Source organism: Macrotis lagotis, chromosome 1 (assembly GCF_037893015.1).
Source record: "Macrotis lagotis isolate mMagLag1 chromosome 1, bilby.v1.9.chrom.fasta, whole genome shotgun sequence".
Lineage (NCBI taxonomy): Eukaryota > Metazoa > Chordata > Mammalia > Peramelemorphia > Peramelidae > Macrotis > Macrotis lagotis.
In genome coordinates, this window is record NC_133658.1 from 231,879,655 (window position 1) to 231,897,090 (window position 17,436).

The window sequence follows — 17,436 nt, forward strand, 5'->3', positions numbered from 1 at the left end:
TTTTCCCAGCCTGGTTTCAGGGTGCTTCCTGACCTTTTGGGATAACCCCACAAGGATCTCAGTATGTGAGGCTCTGTCCTCCTCCCCAGTCTGTGAATGACCATAGGCATCCCCCTCTGCCACGGGCCTGATGTTTGGGGGGGGCTGCTGTTCTATGGGGGGCCTAGACTGTGATCAGTATCTAAATGTATTAAGAATCCCAGCATCCTTTTTCAGGAGCAGAAGATGGAGCTCTGCACTCTCTCTCTCTTCACTCCCCTCCCTTGGCTCAATGGGCTCATGCCCTGGGGGCTCCTGCTTATGGGCTCTGCCTGCTTCTGTTTCTTGGATCTGGGATGCCTTGGCCACTGCTTGCTGTGTGCCCTGAGAGCTGGGCTTCAAGTGCTCACTCTGGCAGTGGTCACCCCGCTGTTCCCCAAAGTTTTGCCTAGTGTTCCCTGGGGTGTAGGTCAGGAAACTGCCCCAGCTTCTGTGAGCCAAGGCTCCCAGCACCCTGGGTCTGCTGCTGGGAGACTGAAGTTCCTTCGCCCTGGCAGGCCACCCCTCTGTTAGGCCACCTCTCGGACAGTGGAGCTGAGCCTTTCCGCTCTTTTCCAGGTTACCTTGGGTTGGAGAATTGCCTTACTGGATCCCTCTGTAGGTTCTGTCTCTTGAAAATGTAGTTAAAGTCCTTAGTTTATAAGTTTTGTCCCAGAGCAACTGAGAGAATATCCTCTCCTGTCACCATCTTGGCTCCACCCCGAAAAGATGGATTTTCAATGAATTACAGGAATATAAATCTTAACTGGCAAAAAGACAAGAACTGAACACAAGTGCAGGACTCAAGAGATGCATAAAAGATAAACAGAAGAGACAGGAGGAATGTTAGTCAATAAAGCTAAATTGTATATCCCTACATGAGGCGACAATATTTTACCTATTGGGAATTTTATCTCTCGGGATATACTTAGATAAAAAGTGTGGGTCAAAATTGCCTTTTAGACTTCTGGCCAAGCTAGCAGAGAGAAATGAGGCCCGGTTTTAAGTTGTGGCTTTCCCTCAGAAATAACATGAATTAAGCCTCTTAATAGATTTTGGATCCACAGAATCCAGAGAAGAATGGAGGAGAAAATCTAACACAAAGTCTGTCTCAGGGGTGTGTGGATGAGCCAGAGGCAGAAGGCAGAGAGTCATCCCAGGGGCAGCAGGGTAAGGCCCAGGAACTAACATGAGAACAGCTGTAAAAGCTTTGGCTATGTGAGCTGCAGGTGGGAGAGTTCCAGAAAGGCTGGAGGGAGAGTTCTAGTACAGTGGGCAAGAGAATTCCAGAGTGCTGCTAGACATAGATCAGTCAACTTGGCTGGTCTGGAAAACCAGGGTCTTGAGCCCCATATTCAGCATAGTCCCCACAGTTGAGTCCCCTCCCCATCCCTGTGGAGAAAATGACTCTTACCAGAACAGACACAATAACTACTCCCTCACCCCCCCCCCCCCCACAAGCTCAGGTGTGGGCAAATCTCCCTCAGTGCAGAGTGAGGATTAAGGAGTTTAATGATGTAGCCTGAAGGTGCAGTCCACATTGTTCAAAGATGATCAGGATTCTGCCACATCTCTCATCCCCACTCCCACAGGCTTAGGGGGTAGACCATAAATCAAAGTCACAGACACTCCAGAGAAGGTGCATAGTATCCCCCTCCTTGCCTGCCCACTTGGAGTTACTAAATCCAGTGAGCAAAGCTCCTAGGGATATTAACAACAAAGTATCTGAACTAGCCCTCCCAGATAAAAGGTCCTAGATACAGGAAGAAAAGCCAGTGGAAAGGGGGGTCCATTGAAAGCCACCTAGGAGACAAATGTCCTAGCTCAGAGAGATCTTGAACTTCTGAGGAGAATATAAATTGGTTTCCAGCCCAGAAAGACTTCTTAGAAGAGATGAGGACTTTAAATATCAATTGGGAAAATTGGGAAAAGAAATGCAAGAGAAAATTAATACAGTGCAAAAGGAAATTATCATCCTGCAACAAGAAAACAAAAATACAATTGCACACATGTAAAAGGAAAATAATTCACTCAAAACCACAACTAGAGAAATGGAAAACTCCTTCAAAATTAGAATTGATCAATTAGAAAGAGTTGAAAAGGGTAAATGAAGAAAATTCTTCTCTAAAGAAAGGATTGGGATCTATGGAAACTAATGACTTCATGAGACAACAAGAATCTGTTTAAAAAAACAAAAAAATAGAATAAAATATAAAAAGCCTCATGGGTGAAACAACTGACCTAGAGAATAGATTCATAAGAGACAAGCTAAAAATGATTGGACTTCCTGAAAACATTGAGAATGACAAAAGCCCAGATACATACTTCAAGATATAGTGAAAGAGAACTGCCCTGATATCATGGAACCAGAGGGCAAAATAGTTACTGAAAATAGCATTGATCCACACCTGAAAGTGATTCCAAAAAAGAAACACTAAGAAACATTGTGGCCAAATTACAGAACTATTAGATAAAAGAGAAAATCTTGCAAGCAGCCAGAAAAAACAATTTAGATACCAAGAAGCAACAGAGAGGATTACACAAGACCTGGCTGCATCAACACTAAGGGATTGAAAAGGCTGGAATATGATATTCAGATGTGCAAGGGAGCTTGGAATGCAATCAAAAATTCACTATCCAGCAAAACTGAACCTTCTCTTCTGGGGAAAAGATGGGCATTTAACAACATAGGAAACCAAAAACTTTTGCTGTTGAAAAGAACAAAGCCAAATAGAAAATTTGGCCTTCAGACAGGAGATTCAAGAGATACTTGAAAAGGTAAAAAAAGCGACAAGAAAACAAAAACGATTGGTAACTAATAAGATAAACTGGCTATATCCCTGCCTGGGATAAAAAAATTAGATGTAATAAAAGGTTAGTGAAAGATAAGCTAAAAATAATCTAATATTAAGGAATGAATGGATCAAACAACAGATCATAGGACTAAACAACAATTTCATCAAAGACAATGACATAATGAAAAAAATCATACAAAAACTTGTGGGACACAGGAAAAGCAGTTATTAGGGGAACTTTTATACCTCTAAATGTTTACATGAATTAATTAGAGAAAGAGGAGGTTGGTATACTGGGCATGGGATTAAAAAAGATGGTAAAAAACATTAAAAATCTCCAATTAAATATCATGTTAAAAATTCTGAAAATCAAAGAAGAAATTAATAAAATTAAAAGTAAGCAAACCATTGAACAAAAAATAAAACTCATTTGCTTTTATTAATAAAACAATAAAATGATTAAAATTTTATTTAACAGGATTTTTAAAAAGAAGGAAGAAAAATTATCAGTTTCAAAAAAAATGAAAAGGGGAAAATCATCACCAATGAGGAGGAAAAATAATAATTCAGAGCTATTATGTCAACTGTATGAATAAATTAGATAATCTAAGAGAAATAGATGAATATAAACAAAAATAGCATGTGCCCTTATTGAAAAAGAAGAAATAAAGTATTTACAGGAAAAGAAATTGAATGATCCATCAATGAAATCACTAGAAAAATTTCCATAACCAGATGGATTTAAAAGTGAATTTTTCCATTTTAAGAATGTTACTCCAATTATATAGAAACAACAGGTAGTGTATTTCCAAATTCCATTCCTAAGCCAGAAAGAGTAAAAATAGATAAACAAAACAATAGACCAATCTCTCTAATGAATATTGATGGAAAAACTTTAAAAGAATTAGCAAAGAGATTAAACCAAGTTTTCCCTAGGAGAATACACTATGATCATGTGGGATTTATACTTGATATGTGGGAATGTATTGATATCAGGAAAACAATTAGCATATATATATATATATATATATATATATCAATAACAAAATTAACAGAAACCATATGTCTATCTCAATAGATGTTGAAAAAGCCTTGGACAAAATATAGTATCCATTAATATTCAAAACATTATAGAGTATAGGAATAAATCAAATTTTCCTGAAAATGAAAATTATTATCTATCTAAAACTATTAGCAAGCACTAGATGTAATGGAGACAAAGTAGAGACATTCCCAATATGATCAGGGGATGAAACAAGGTTGGACATTATCACCGCCAATATTATGCAATATTTCATTAAAATTGTCAGCTTTAACAATAAGAGAAGAAAAATAAATTTAACTAATTAGAATAGACAAAGAGAAAGAAAAGGTCTCAGTCTTTTTAGATGATATTATGTATACTTACAGAATCCTAGAAAAACAAATAAAAATACTTGAAACAATTAACAACATTAAATAAAATCATATAAATATGCATTTGATATGTTACCAAAAAACCCAAAACAAGAGATAGAAATCAAAACCCCATTAGACAACATAAAATATTTGGGAATCTACTTCCCATGAAAAACTCAGAAACTATGTGAACACCATTGCAAAACAATTCTCACACAATTAAAATCTCACACAAAACTATTCTCACTCAAATAATTGGAAAAAATGTCAATGGCTCATGACATGACAATTCTATCTAAATTAAATTACTTATTAAATGATATATCAATCAAACAACCAAATATTATTTTACAGAGCTATGAAAAATTATAGCAAAATTTATCTGGATTAATAAAAAGTCAAGAATATGAATATAATTAACAAAAAATGTAAATAATGGTAGCTAGTCATGAGATATAAAATTATATTATAAATCAAAAATCATTAAAACTTTTTGCCATTGATTAAGAAAAATGTGTTAAATGAGTTGTATAGTTTAAATATAAAAGAAACAATAATAAATGGCAATACTAATTTATGTTTTGATAAACCCAGACTATAGCTTCTGGTTATAAAAACGCATTTTAACAAAAATTGCTAGAGAACTGGAAAATAGTATGGCAAAAACTAAGTAGAAACCACCACTGCATAACCTATTGAACGATAAGGTAGAAATGGGTACAAGATTTAGACACAGGAGTCAAAATGGCAGCATGAAATTAGCATTCTCCCAGATCTTTACCCCAAACAAAGCTAAATGAAACCTCTGCACAAACATTAAAGTTATACATCCCACATAAAAAAAAGGCAAGATTCAAGGAAGTTTTCAACTTCATGGAGCATCTTTAGTGAACTCCTGTCTCTTTGGGGGAAAGGGGGAAGTAAATTCCAGCTAGATGGGAAAACAGAAAAGGCAATGGGAAGATTTTAACCACAATATAGTCCAGTTCTGGACAGCTTGACAACAGTATAGATCCCGGCAATTAGATAGCAACCAACAGGGAGGGTGAAACCCAGATAAATTCTGAACCCTCGAAACACTGGAGCAAAAGATAGGACTCGGTTGGGAACAAACCACTGCATAGGCACAACCTGGACATAAAGGAGGAAACAAATCACTGCAAAGGTAACACCTGAACTCCATAAGCAACATATTGGCCAACGACAAGTTAAGGATCAATGCCCCAGCCCCAGCATAAAAAGCTTGGGTTTATACTCCCTATACCCCCAGGATTAGAGCTCAGTCATTTCAAGGAGAACAAAAAGACTAAAAATAACACTCACTATAGAAAGCTACAATGCAGATAAAGTTGATAGCAATGACAGTTCAGAAGAAAAAAAGAAGTAAAAAAATAGCTCATAGAAGAGCTTAAAAAAGAATTTAAAAAAAAACAAAGAAGAGAGGAAAAGGAAACATGGAAAAGGTAATGAGTCATGCATGAAAATTATGAAAGATTGTTCAGAGAATTCAAAACCTTTAAAAGTAAATAGAGCCAACTGGAAAAAGAATGTAATTCTTCAAAAAATAAAATTGACCAATTGGAAAATGAATTCAACTTAGCAAAGAGTAAAATTAACCATTTGGAAAAGGAAATACAAAGTAACTGAAGAAAATAACACTCTAAAAACTGGAATTGCAATAATAGAAACCAATACATCTATAAGACTATTAGATTCCATCAAACAAAGTAAAAAGGTCAAAAAAACTGAAGAAAACAATGTACCATTTAAGAAAAAGAAACACTTAGAAAATAGAACCAGGATAGATAATTAATGAATTATTGGACTAGTAGAAATTCTAGGTCAAATAACAAACTTGAAAAACATCTTTCAGGAAATTATCAGGGAAAACTGTCCAAATCTTCTAAAGCAAGACAAAAAAAATAGCCTTTGAAAGAATATATATAACTCTTCTGGAAAGAGATTCCAGGATAAAAATTCCAAGAACCATCATAGCCAAATTCCAGAATTGACAAAAAGTAAAAGGTAAATGAAAATAAGAAGGAAAAACCAAAACAAAACAAATGTTAGTCAAATCCACCAAATTGTATATAACCTATAAAGGAAAATATGTCACTTATTACTCCTGAGAATTATGTTCCTCTTCATATAGTTAAATGTTTGGATATAATTGAAGAGACTAGATTTAGAGGATATGGGTATGGTTGCCTTCTGTCTTTCCATTGAAGATGGCCAAGATTACATCACTATGTTTGAGACAAAAAAGTCCAGATGAAAAGGAGGGATAGTTACCCTTAAACTTATGTCTCAGTTTCCTTTGACCTACTTTAATTCTGCTTTGCTCATAAAGCTTAACACTTTCTCTGATGAGAGCATCCGAAACTGAGCAGTCCAAAGCCAGTAACTCCTGGGCCTTACAATCAATTGTAAAGTTCTTAAGAGAGAACTGCAGACTGTCCCAGTACTTAGATCACATAGAAACTCAATATAAATTAAATCAGAAGTGACTTTAGGGGGTAGATATTGAGAAACTACTTGGAAGCATTGACCTTAATCCATACTTCAGTTAACAAGGGTTTATATAACCTGGTTGAGGAGTTAAGAGTGGGAGGGTGGGAGAGAGTATTCTTGGAGAATGGTACAAATGATTCAGGATATGATTTGTCTTTAGATAATAGTTTGGCTCATGAGGATTGTGTGTCATTTGAGAGTACTTGAAAAGGGGGTAAAGTATAAAATGATTATAATTTGATGTAAAGCATGAATGTTCAAAAGGTTATTTCTAATTATGCATAAAAGGAAAGGGTACTTAGTTACTATGAGATGCTGCTGCTGATCAAACAATCAATCGGCAATCAATATGTGATTGTACTTTTATTGATATTGCTTTGAGCTTATCAAGCAATCAAGAATTCAATTAACCAAGTTTTCATTGATGGTACCAGATTGATAGTACTTCATTGATATTTAACACCAGGTGAAGAGGCACAAAGATAAAGATATATATATATATATATATATATATATATATATATATATATATATATTAATTTATTGTATTGTATTATATTATATTATATTATATTATATTATATTATACTATATTATACTATATTATACTATATTATACTATATTATACTATATTATATTATATTATACTATATTATACTATATTATACTATATTATACTATATTATACTATATTATACTATATTATACTATATTATACTAATTATATTATATTATATTATATTATATTATATTATATTATATTATATTATATTATATTATATTATATTATATTAATTATATTATATTATGTTATGTTATATTATATCATGTTATATCATGTTATATTAATTTATATTAATTTATATTATATTATATTAATTTATTATATTTATTATATTGTATTGTATTGTATTGTATTAATTATATTATATTATATTAATTATATTATATTAATTATATTATATTAATTATATTATATTATGTTATATTATATTATATTATATTATATTATATTGTTATGTTATGTTATGTTATGTTATGTTATGTTATGTTATGTTATGTTATGTTATGTTATGTTATATTATATTATATTATATTATATTATATTATATTATATTATATTATATTATTTAGAAGATGGGAGCATATAAACACTGTGTAAATTCAATTTAAAAGATTTGACCCAGAGAGGGAATAAAAGACATTCCTACTTGGGTTTAAAAATACATTTTACTCTACAGGGAGGTGGGGAGGGAGGGAGGGAAGAAGGGACCAATAAAAGCAAAGACAAAGTAATAAGTGAAAATAAACTAAAAGTTAAATTTTAAAAGAAAGGTTAAAGGGGAAGGGATTTAAAACTTTGGTGAGGAAGAATAAGAGGAAAAGAAAGGGGAAAAATATAAATAAAGAAGATAGCTGGATGGAAATTCAGAATTAGAAATCTTAACTGGAAATAAGAATTTGATGACTGTCCCATAAAACATAAGCAGATTAAACAATGGATTAAAAACCAGAATCCCACAATATGCTGTTAACAAGAAACACATTTGAAGGAGGGTAAAAGTGAAAAGACTGGTGCTTAGAGAAGCCAAGAAAATCATCTAATAAAGTACTTGAAACAATTAACAAATTCAACAAAGTTGTAGAATATAAAATAAAACCACATAAATATTAACATTTCTATGAACCACAAAGCCCAAGAGCAAGAGATAGAAAGAGAAATTCCATTTATAGTAACTACAGACTACATTTAATACCTGGGAATATACCTCCCAAGGAAAACCCCGAAACTGTATGAATACAATTACAAAGAACTTCTCAAACAAATGATGTCAGATCTGAGCAATTGGAAAAATGTCAATTTTTCTAACCAAATTCAATTACTTATTCAGTGTCATACTAATCAAACTACCAAATACTTATTTTACCGATCTAGCAAAAATAGTAATAAAATTCATCTGGAGCAACAAAAGATCAAGAATAGCAAGACAACTGATGAAAAAATGCAATTAATGGTGGCTTAGTTCTTCCAGAGCTTTATACTTTAAAGCAGCATTCAACAAAACTGTCTGATGCTGGTTAAGACATAGAATGATGGTTCAGTGGATTAGGATAGGTTCAAAAGAAAAGGTAGCAAATGACTACAGTAATCTACTGTTTGTCAAACCTAAAGACATTAGCTTCTGGGATAAGAACTCATTATTTCAAAAATGTTGTTCAGAAAACTAGAAAATAGACCCATATCTCAGACCCTATTCCAAAAATGGTCAAAATTGATACAAGATTTAGACATAAAGTGTTACTCCATCTATCAATTAACAGACCAAGAACTACTCTATCAGATCTATGGAAAGGGGAGAAATTTATGACCAAACAAGAAAGAGTCCATTTTATCCTGCAAACTGGATGATTTTGACTTTATTAAATTATAAAGAATTGCACCAATAAAATCAATGCTGCCAATATTAAAAGGGAAATGGAAAGCTGTGAAAGGTGTTTCACAGCTTGGGGTTCTAAAAAAGGTCTCATTTCTAAAATATATAGAGAATTGCATTATATGTGATTACAAGTCATTCCCCAAGTGATAAATGATCAAAGGATATGAACAGACAGTTTTCAAATGAAGAAATTAAAGTTATATATAATTGCTTGAAAAAAGCTACAAATCATTAGTGATTAGAGAAATGCAAATTAAAACAACCATTAGATTCCACTTCACATCTATTGGATTAGTTAAGATGACAAAAAGGGAAAACAATCAATGTTGTAGAGGTTGTGGGAGGATCAAAACATTAATGCATTATTGGTAGACTTGTGAACTGATCCAATCATTCTAGAGAGCAATTTGGAACTATACCCAAAGGGAAATAATACTTATCATACCTTTTCATCCAGCAATTCCACTACTAGGACTATATACAGAAGAAATTATATAAAAAATTGTAAACGTCCCACACGTTCAAAAATATTCACAGCAACTCTTTTTGTAGTGCCCAATAATTGGGAATTATTGAAAAAGATATTGTATATGAATGCTATGGAATATGGTACTCTAACAAATCATAAATGGTCAGACTCTAGAGAAGCATGGAAAGAATTACAGGAATAGATTGAAATTATGGAAGCAGAATCAAGAGAATATTGTGCACATCAACAACAACATTGTGAGTTTGTCAATCTTGATGGATGCAGCTACTTTCAGCCATTCAAAGAGCTAGGACAACCCTAAGACTGGATATGGAAAGTGTTTTTCCATCCAGTGGAATAAAAACCAAACTAAACCAAACCAAATAAAACCAACAACCAAACCCAATCAAACCAAAACCTTTCAGAATCTACATGAAAGCTATATTCACTTTTTAAAAATTTCTTTTATGTATTTCTTTCCTAACTTGTAGTTTTCCTTCTTTTCCCTTGATCCTAATTCCTCATACAAAAATGACTAATCTGTAAACATGTTAAACAAATGTGTTTGTACAATATTCACTTCTGAGGGGAGAAGGGTGGGAAGGCATGCTGGAAGGTAGTTATGCATACGTATGAGAATGAATTTTGAAAAACTTTCATAACATGTAATTGGAAAAAAATCAAATAAAATATCAATTAAAAAAGATATAGACATAAAAGATGATAATATGAGTCAATTAGAAGAACAAGGAATAGTCTATCTGTCACTTCTATGGAATAACGAGAGGTTTATGTTCAAAAAAGAGTTGGAGAACATAATAAATTGCAAATTGGATAATTTCAACTACATTAAATTATAATTTTTGCCCAAATGAACAATACTTAGATGAAATGTAGAACTGGGAAATAATTTTCACAGGCAATTTTTCTGATAAAGAAATCATTTCTAAATTTTATACAAAATGAATCAAAGTTATAAGAATACAAATCATCCCCCAGTTTGAACAAGTAAATTTAGATGAAGAAATTAAAGATATTTATAGTCATATGAAAAAATATTCTCCAATTCATTATTGATAAGAGAAATGCAAATTAAAACCACTTTGAGGTATCATCTCAAAACTTTCAAAGTAGTCAAGATGACAAAAGCAGAAAATTATTTATGTTGGAAAAATGTGAGAAAATTGGGACACTAATGACTGTAGTTAGAGCTGTGAATTGATCCAGTCATTCTGGAGAGCAATTTGGAACTATGCTCACAGGACAATAAACCTGCTAATGCCCTTTAATTCATCAATAGTTCTACTAGGTCTATAGCCCAAAAAGAACATAAAAAATGGGAAAAAGTCCCACATGTTCAAAAATATTTATAGTATCTCTACTTGTGACAAAGAATTGGAAATAGAGGAGATGTCCATCAGTTGGAGATTGGACAAACTGTTTATGAATGTGATGGATTACTCTTCATCTGTATGAAATCATGAGTGGCCTGACTTCATAAAATTCTTGAAAGATTTCCATGAACTGTTGCTGAATGAAGCGAGCAGGACCAGAAAAACATTGTACACACTAACAGCAGCACTGTGAGATCAGAGACTATGATGCAAACAATTCCTATCAGCATTTCAGTAATCAAGGACAATCCTGAGAGGCTTGTTAAGGAAAATATCATACACACTCAGAGGAAAAAAAAAACTGCTGATTCTGAAAGCAGACCAAAAGATGCTGTGTTCACTTTTTAAAACTTCTTTTATGTTTTTACTTTCGTTCTCACATTTTTCTCTTAGTTCTAATTCTTCTTTCAAAACAAGACATATTGAAATTTGTTAAAAAAGTGTTTATACATGTACATCTTATATCATATTGATTGCTACCATCGAGAGAGGAATAGAAGGCAGGATGGTAGAAAAATGTGTAACTCAAATACTTGCAAAAGGCTAAGTTGAAACCTATCTTTCATGTAATTGTGAAAAAATATATGGAGTCATAAAAAATAAATAGAAATGGGAAAAAAGAGACTAGAATAAAGGGAAAAGCACCTTTGGGTATCTTAATCAATTTGTTAACAAATATTTATTAAAGCTTACTTACTATACTATTGGTCCCTTGATAGATGCTAGAAATATATATATATATATATATATATAATGAGTGAAATGATCCCTATATTCAAAAAGCTTATATTTTAAGGAAGCATTAATAAAATTAAAGAAGATTATTTCAAATGAATAATTTGGTCATGTGTCAAATTACAAAGAATAGGGAAGAAAGTGGAAATGATGGCAAATGATAACATGTGAGACTTCATGTCCAGTTGAAAAACTGGACTAATAATAGATTTTTTTTTTCATAGTGCAAACCCAGTTTGGAAAGTCAACAAATTTTCTTGATGATTTATTATGATGAAAGGTATCAGAGATATAAACATGAAAATAAACATCATTATCTTTTAATTTTAAAGATTTTATTTATTTTGAGTTTTACAATTTTCCCCTAATCTTGCTTCCCTCCCCCTACCCCCATAGAAGACAATCTGTTAGTCTTTACTAACAGAGTATAGATTGCTTTAATTTTCTCATCTGTAAATTGTATTTCCATATCCTTTGACCATTTGTTAATTGAGGATTTTTTTTTTGAAAATTTGACTTAGTTCACTATATATATTAGAAATGTGTCCTTTCACAGAAATACTAGTAGCAAAAATTGTTTCCCAGTTTCCTACATTTCTTTTGATCTTGGTTACAATGTTTTTTAATTTAATGTAATCAAAATTATCTAGTTTTTAATGATGGTCTCCATCTTTTCCTTGACCATAAACAGACATCCATTCCATGTATCTGACAGGTAAATTACTCCTTGATCTTCTAGTTTGCTTATAATCTTGATTTTTATGTCTAATCCCTGTATTCATTCTGATCTTTTCTTGGTATAGGGTATGAGGGGTTGGTCTAATCAAAGTTTCTTCCATACTAATGTCCATTTTTCCCAACAGTTTTTATAAAAGAGTGAGCTTTTGAACCAATAGCTGGACTCTTTGGGTTTATCAAACAGCAGATTACAATAATAATTTCCTGCTATTGCACTTGTCTGTTCCACTCATCCACCAGTCTATTTCTTAAACAATATCAGACGAATTTGATGACTGATGCTTTATAATATAATTTTAGATCTAATAAGGTTAAGCCACCTTCTTTTTGACTTTTTTTCATTGAATCCCTGGAAATTCTTGACTTTTTATTTCTCCATATGAATTTAATTACATTTTTTTCTAACTCATTAAAGTAATTATTTGGAATTTTGTTTGGTAGTGCACTAAATAAGTAGTTTAGTTTTGGTAGAATTGTCATATTATTATATTATTATATATATATATATAATTATTATTATATTATTATAATATTATTATATTACCTCGACCTATCCATGAGCAGTTGATGTTTGCCCAGTTATTTAATCTGATTTTATTTGCATGAGAAATATTTTGTAATTTTTTTGCAAAAACTTTTTAAGTCGGCCTTGGCAGGGAGTCTTCCATGTATTTTATATTGTATGAGGTTTTTTGAATGGGATTTCTCTTTCTAGCTCTTTCTTCTGTATCCTGCCAGTCATATATAGACATGTTGAGCATTTATGTGTTTATATTTTAAATCTTGTGATTTTACTAAAGTTGATAATTATTTCTAGTAGTTTTTTAGATGATTTTTGAGGATTCTGTAGGTATGCCATCATGCAATCTGCAAAGAGTGAGAGTTTTGTCTTTTCCTTCCAAATTCTAATTCCTTCAATTTTTTTCTTCTCTTATTGCTGAAGCTAACATTTCTAATACAAAATTGAATAGTAGTGGTCATAATGTACATTGTTGTTTCACCCCTTATCTTATTAGGAATGCTTCCAGTCTATGCCTGTTACATATAATGCTTGTTGATGGTTTCAGATAGATACTGCTTATTATTTGAAGGAACAATCCATTTATTCTTATGCTCTCTAGTGCTCTTAGTAGGAATGGGTGGTATATTTTGTTAAAAGCTTTTTCAGCTTCTATTGATATAATCATATGATTTCTTATAGTTTTGTTATTGATAAAATTAATCATAAAAATCAGTTTTCCTAATCTTGAACCAAACCTGCATTCCTCATATAAATTGTACTTGATCATAATGTATTATGTATTAACCTACTGATAATTTGCTGTAATTGTTTGACTAAGATTTTATTTAAGATTTTTACATCTATGCTCATCAAGAGATAGGTCTATAATTTTCTTTCTCTGCTTTAATTCTTCCTGGTTTAGGTATCAGCATTATATTGGTGTCATAGAAAGAGTTAGGCAGAGTTCCTTCTTCCCCTATTTTTCCAAAGAGTTTATATAGGATTGAAAACAATTGTTCCTTAAATGTTTGATAGAATTTCCTTCCCTGGAAATTTTTTCTTATGGATTTCAATAATGACTTGTTGAATTTCGTTTTCGGAGATAGGGTTATTTAGATATTTAATTTCCTGTTCATTTAATCTGGGCAACATATATTTTTGTAAATATTGGTCCATTTCACTTAGCTTGTCAAATTTATTGGCAAAGAGTGTGCTAAAATAATTCCCAAATTATTACTTTAATTTCTTCCTCATTGGTGGGGGTGAGTTTACCGCTTTCATTTATGATACTAGCAATTTGGATCTTCTTTCATTTTTTATTGAATTGACCAGAGGTTTATCAATATTATTGTTTTTTTTTTTCATAAAACCAACTCTTGATTTTACTTATTGGTTCAAAAACTTTCTTGTTTTTGATTTTATTAATTTCTGCTTTAAATTTTAGAATTTTGAATTTGGTATTTAATTGAGAATTTTTAATTTCTTCTTCCTCTAACTTTTTAATTGCATATTTAGATCATTGGTTTCCTCTTTATCTAATTTATCCATGTAAGCATTTAAAGATATAATATATCCACTGACAGCTGCCTTCAGTGTGTCCCATAGGTATTGGTTTGTTGTTTCATTACTGTCATTATCTAGGAAGAAATAATTCTGTCTTTGATTTTTTGCTTGATACAGTCATTCTTTAAAATGAGTTTATTTAATTTCCAATTAGTTCTGGGTCTATATCTCACTGGCTCAATATTGCATATAGTTTTTATTGCATTATGCTCTGAAAAAGATATATTCACTATTTCTGCTTTCTGCAGTTGATCATTAGGTTTTTATGCCCTAGGACATAGCCAATTTCTGTGTAAGTGGCATGTACTGCAGAAAACTAAGTTTATTCATTTCTATACCTGTTCATTTTCCTCCAAAATCTATCATATCTTGGTTTTATTGCAATCTATTTATCTCCTTATCTTCCTTCTTGTTTATTTTATTATTAGATTCATTTAAATCTGAGAGAGGAAGGGTGAGGTCTTCCAATAATTAAGTTTTGCTATCTCTGTCTTCCTATAACTCCTTCAACTTCTCTTCTACATTTTGGAAGCTATACCACTGGGTACATGCATATTTAGTATTGAAATTACTTCATTGTCTATGGTACCTTCTCTCTTTCAATAATATCTATTTTTGCAGTTACTTTGTCTGAGCTAAGGATTACTACCCTTGCTTTTTTCACTTCATCTGAAGCAAAACATATTTTACTCCAACTTCTTATGTTTACACTATGTTGTGTCACATATGTTCCAGGCTAAGAGCTATGAAGGGTTAACACAGAAATAGTTATGTGCTTTAACCAGCAAGATGTATTTCAGAGCTTAGATAAGGGAGTAGCTGCATGTCTGAGCTAACAAGGTGTATTCCCAGGCTCAGATAGATAGTGCATTCTGAGATAATTACCTTCTGCACTCTGTTTATCAAATCACTGTTTGGTTCTCAAAACAATCACCTAAGACATACACAAGGTATGCATGTGAAAAAAATGCTTGCTAAAATGCTTATGTAATTGGTTACGTAAATGTAGAATATAAAAGTAGGTATCCTGTGATCAATAAACGAACCAGCTTATGCATCATATTGATGTCGGCCTGGGTTTCCTCCTCTGGACTCGACAACACTATAAGTAATTCCTTGTTTTAAAATGTTTCTTATAAGCAAGATATTGTAGGATTCTGGCTTTTAATCCACTCTGCTATTTGCTTAAATTTTAAGGAAGAGTTCACTCCATTAACATTCAAAGTAATAATTACTAACTCTTTATTGCCCTCCATGTTATCTTTATACTGTTAATATTTTTCCCCTTTGTCTCTTTATCCATATTCCCCAGTATTTTGTTTCTGCATACTGCTACTTTCAATGTGTTTGCCCTCCTATACAGCCTCCCCTCTCAGATTTCTTTCCCCTTTCCCTTTTCCCTTTCTTCCCTTCCTTCTGTTAGTTCCCCTTTTTCTCCCTGTAGTCCTCTCCCCTTTTCCCCTTTTAATGCTTGAAAGGTAAGCTCAGTTTCTTAACTTAACTGAGTGTATCTAACTTAACTTTAAGCCAAGTCTATTGAGGTGAAGTTTCAAGTGGTTTTTACCTCCTCATTTCTTCTCCTCTATCATAATAGGTCTTTTGTACTTCTTAGGGTAATGAGATATACCCCATTCAATCTCCTCCATCCTCACTTCTCGTTATTGTTCCCCTTTTTTAAGGAGCTATTGTTATTAAGTCACTCTATCTGAATCACAGAAAAGTCATGAGTGTCCATCACTTCTGCCTAAGTATATTCTCTCTAATAGAGTTACAGTTCCCAAGAGTTATGAGATTCTTTCTCCCAGGTGGGGATACAGCCAGTTTCATCTTATTGTATAGCATCATTTTTTTCTCCCTCCCCCTTTCTTTTACCTTTTCATGTGTCTCTTGAGACTCTTATTTGATGTCCAAAGATTTTATTTAGCTCTGATATTTTCATCAGTAAATGTTGGAAGTCTCCCGTTTCATGAAATGTCCACCTTTTCCCCCTGGAAGAGAAGACTCACCTTTGCCTGATAGTTGGTTCTTGGTAGCATTCCAAGGTCCCTTGTTCTTTTGAATATCTCATTCCACATCCTTTGATCCTTTAATGCTGATATGGCCAGGTCATGCATAATCATTACTGAGTCTCCTTGGTATTTAAGTCGTTCCTTTTGGGCTGCTTTCAGGATTTTCTCTTTCATCTGATAGTTCTGGAATTTGGTCACAACATTCATTGGTGGTTTCCTTTTAGGATCTCTTTCAGGAAGGGATTGATGTATCCATTCAATCACTATTTTGACATTTGGTTCCATTTTATCAAGATAATTCTCCATCACTAAATTCTGTAGATTTTAAGTCCAGGTTTTTTTTTTTTTCCTTCAATGTTTTCTGGAAGATCGATAATTCTCAGGCTGTTCCCTACTCGATTGATTCTCAAGGTCCATGGTTTTGCTGATGAGGTATTTTACATTTTCCTCTATTTTTTGATCTTTTGTTTTTCTTTAACAGAATCTTGTCTCATGAAGTCATTAGTTATCACAGGTTCTATTCTTATTTATAGAGAATTTTCTTCACTTAACTTTTGAAACTTCTTTTTTCCATTGGTCAATTCTATGTTTGAAGGAGTTTTCCATTTGCCCAAGTTTAGTTTTGAGGGAGTAATTTCCTTTTTGCATTTGCCCAATTGAGGATATGAGAACATTATTCTCATTTTGCAATTTGTCCGATTATATTTTCCAAGGATTTGTTTACTTGTTGCGAGATTTTAATTTTCTCTTGCAACATGTTAATTTTCTCTTGAGTTTCTTTTCCCAATTTTCCCAATTGATTTTGAACTCCTTCCTGATTTCTTCAAGGAAGTCTTTCTGGGCTGGAAACCAATTCATATTCTTC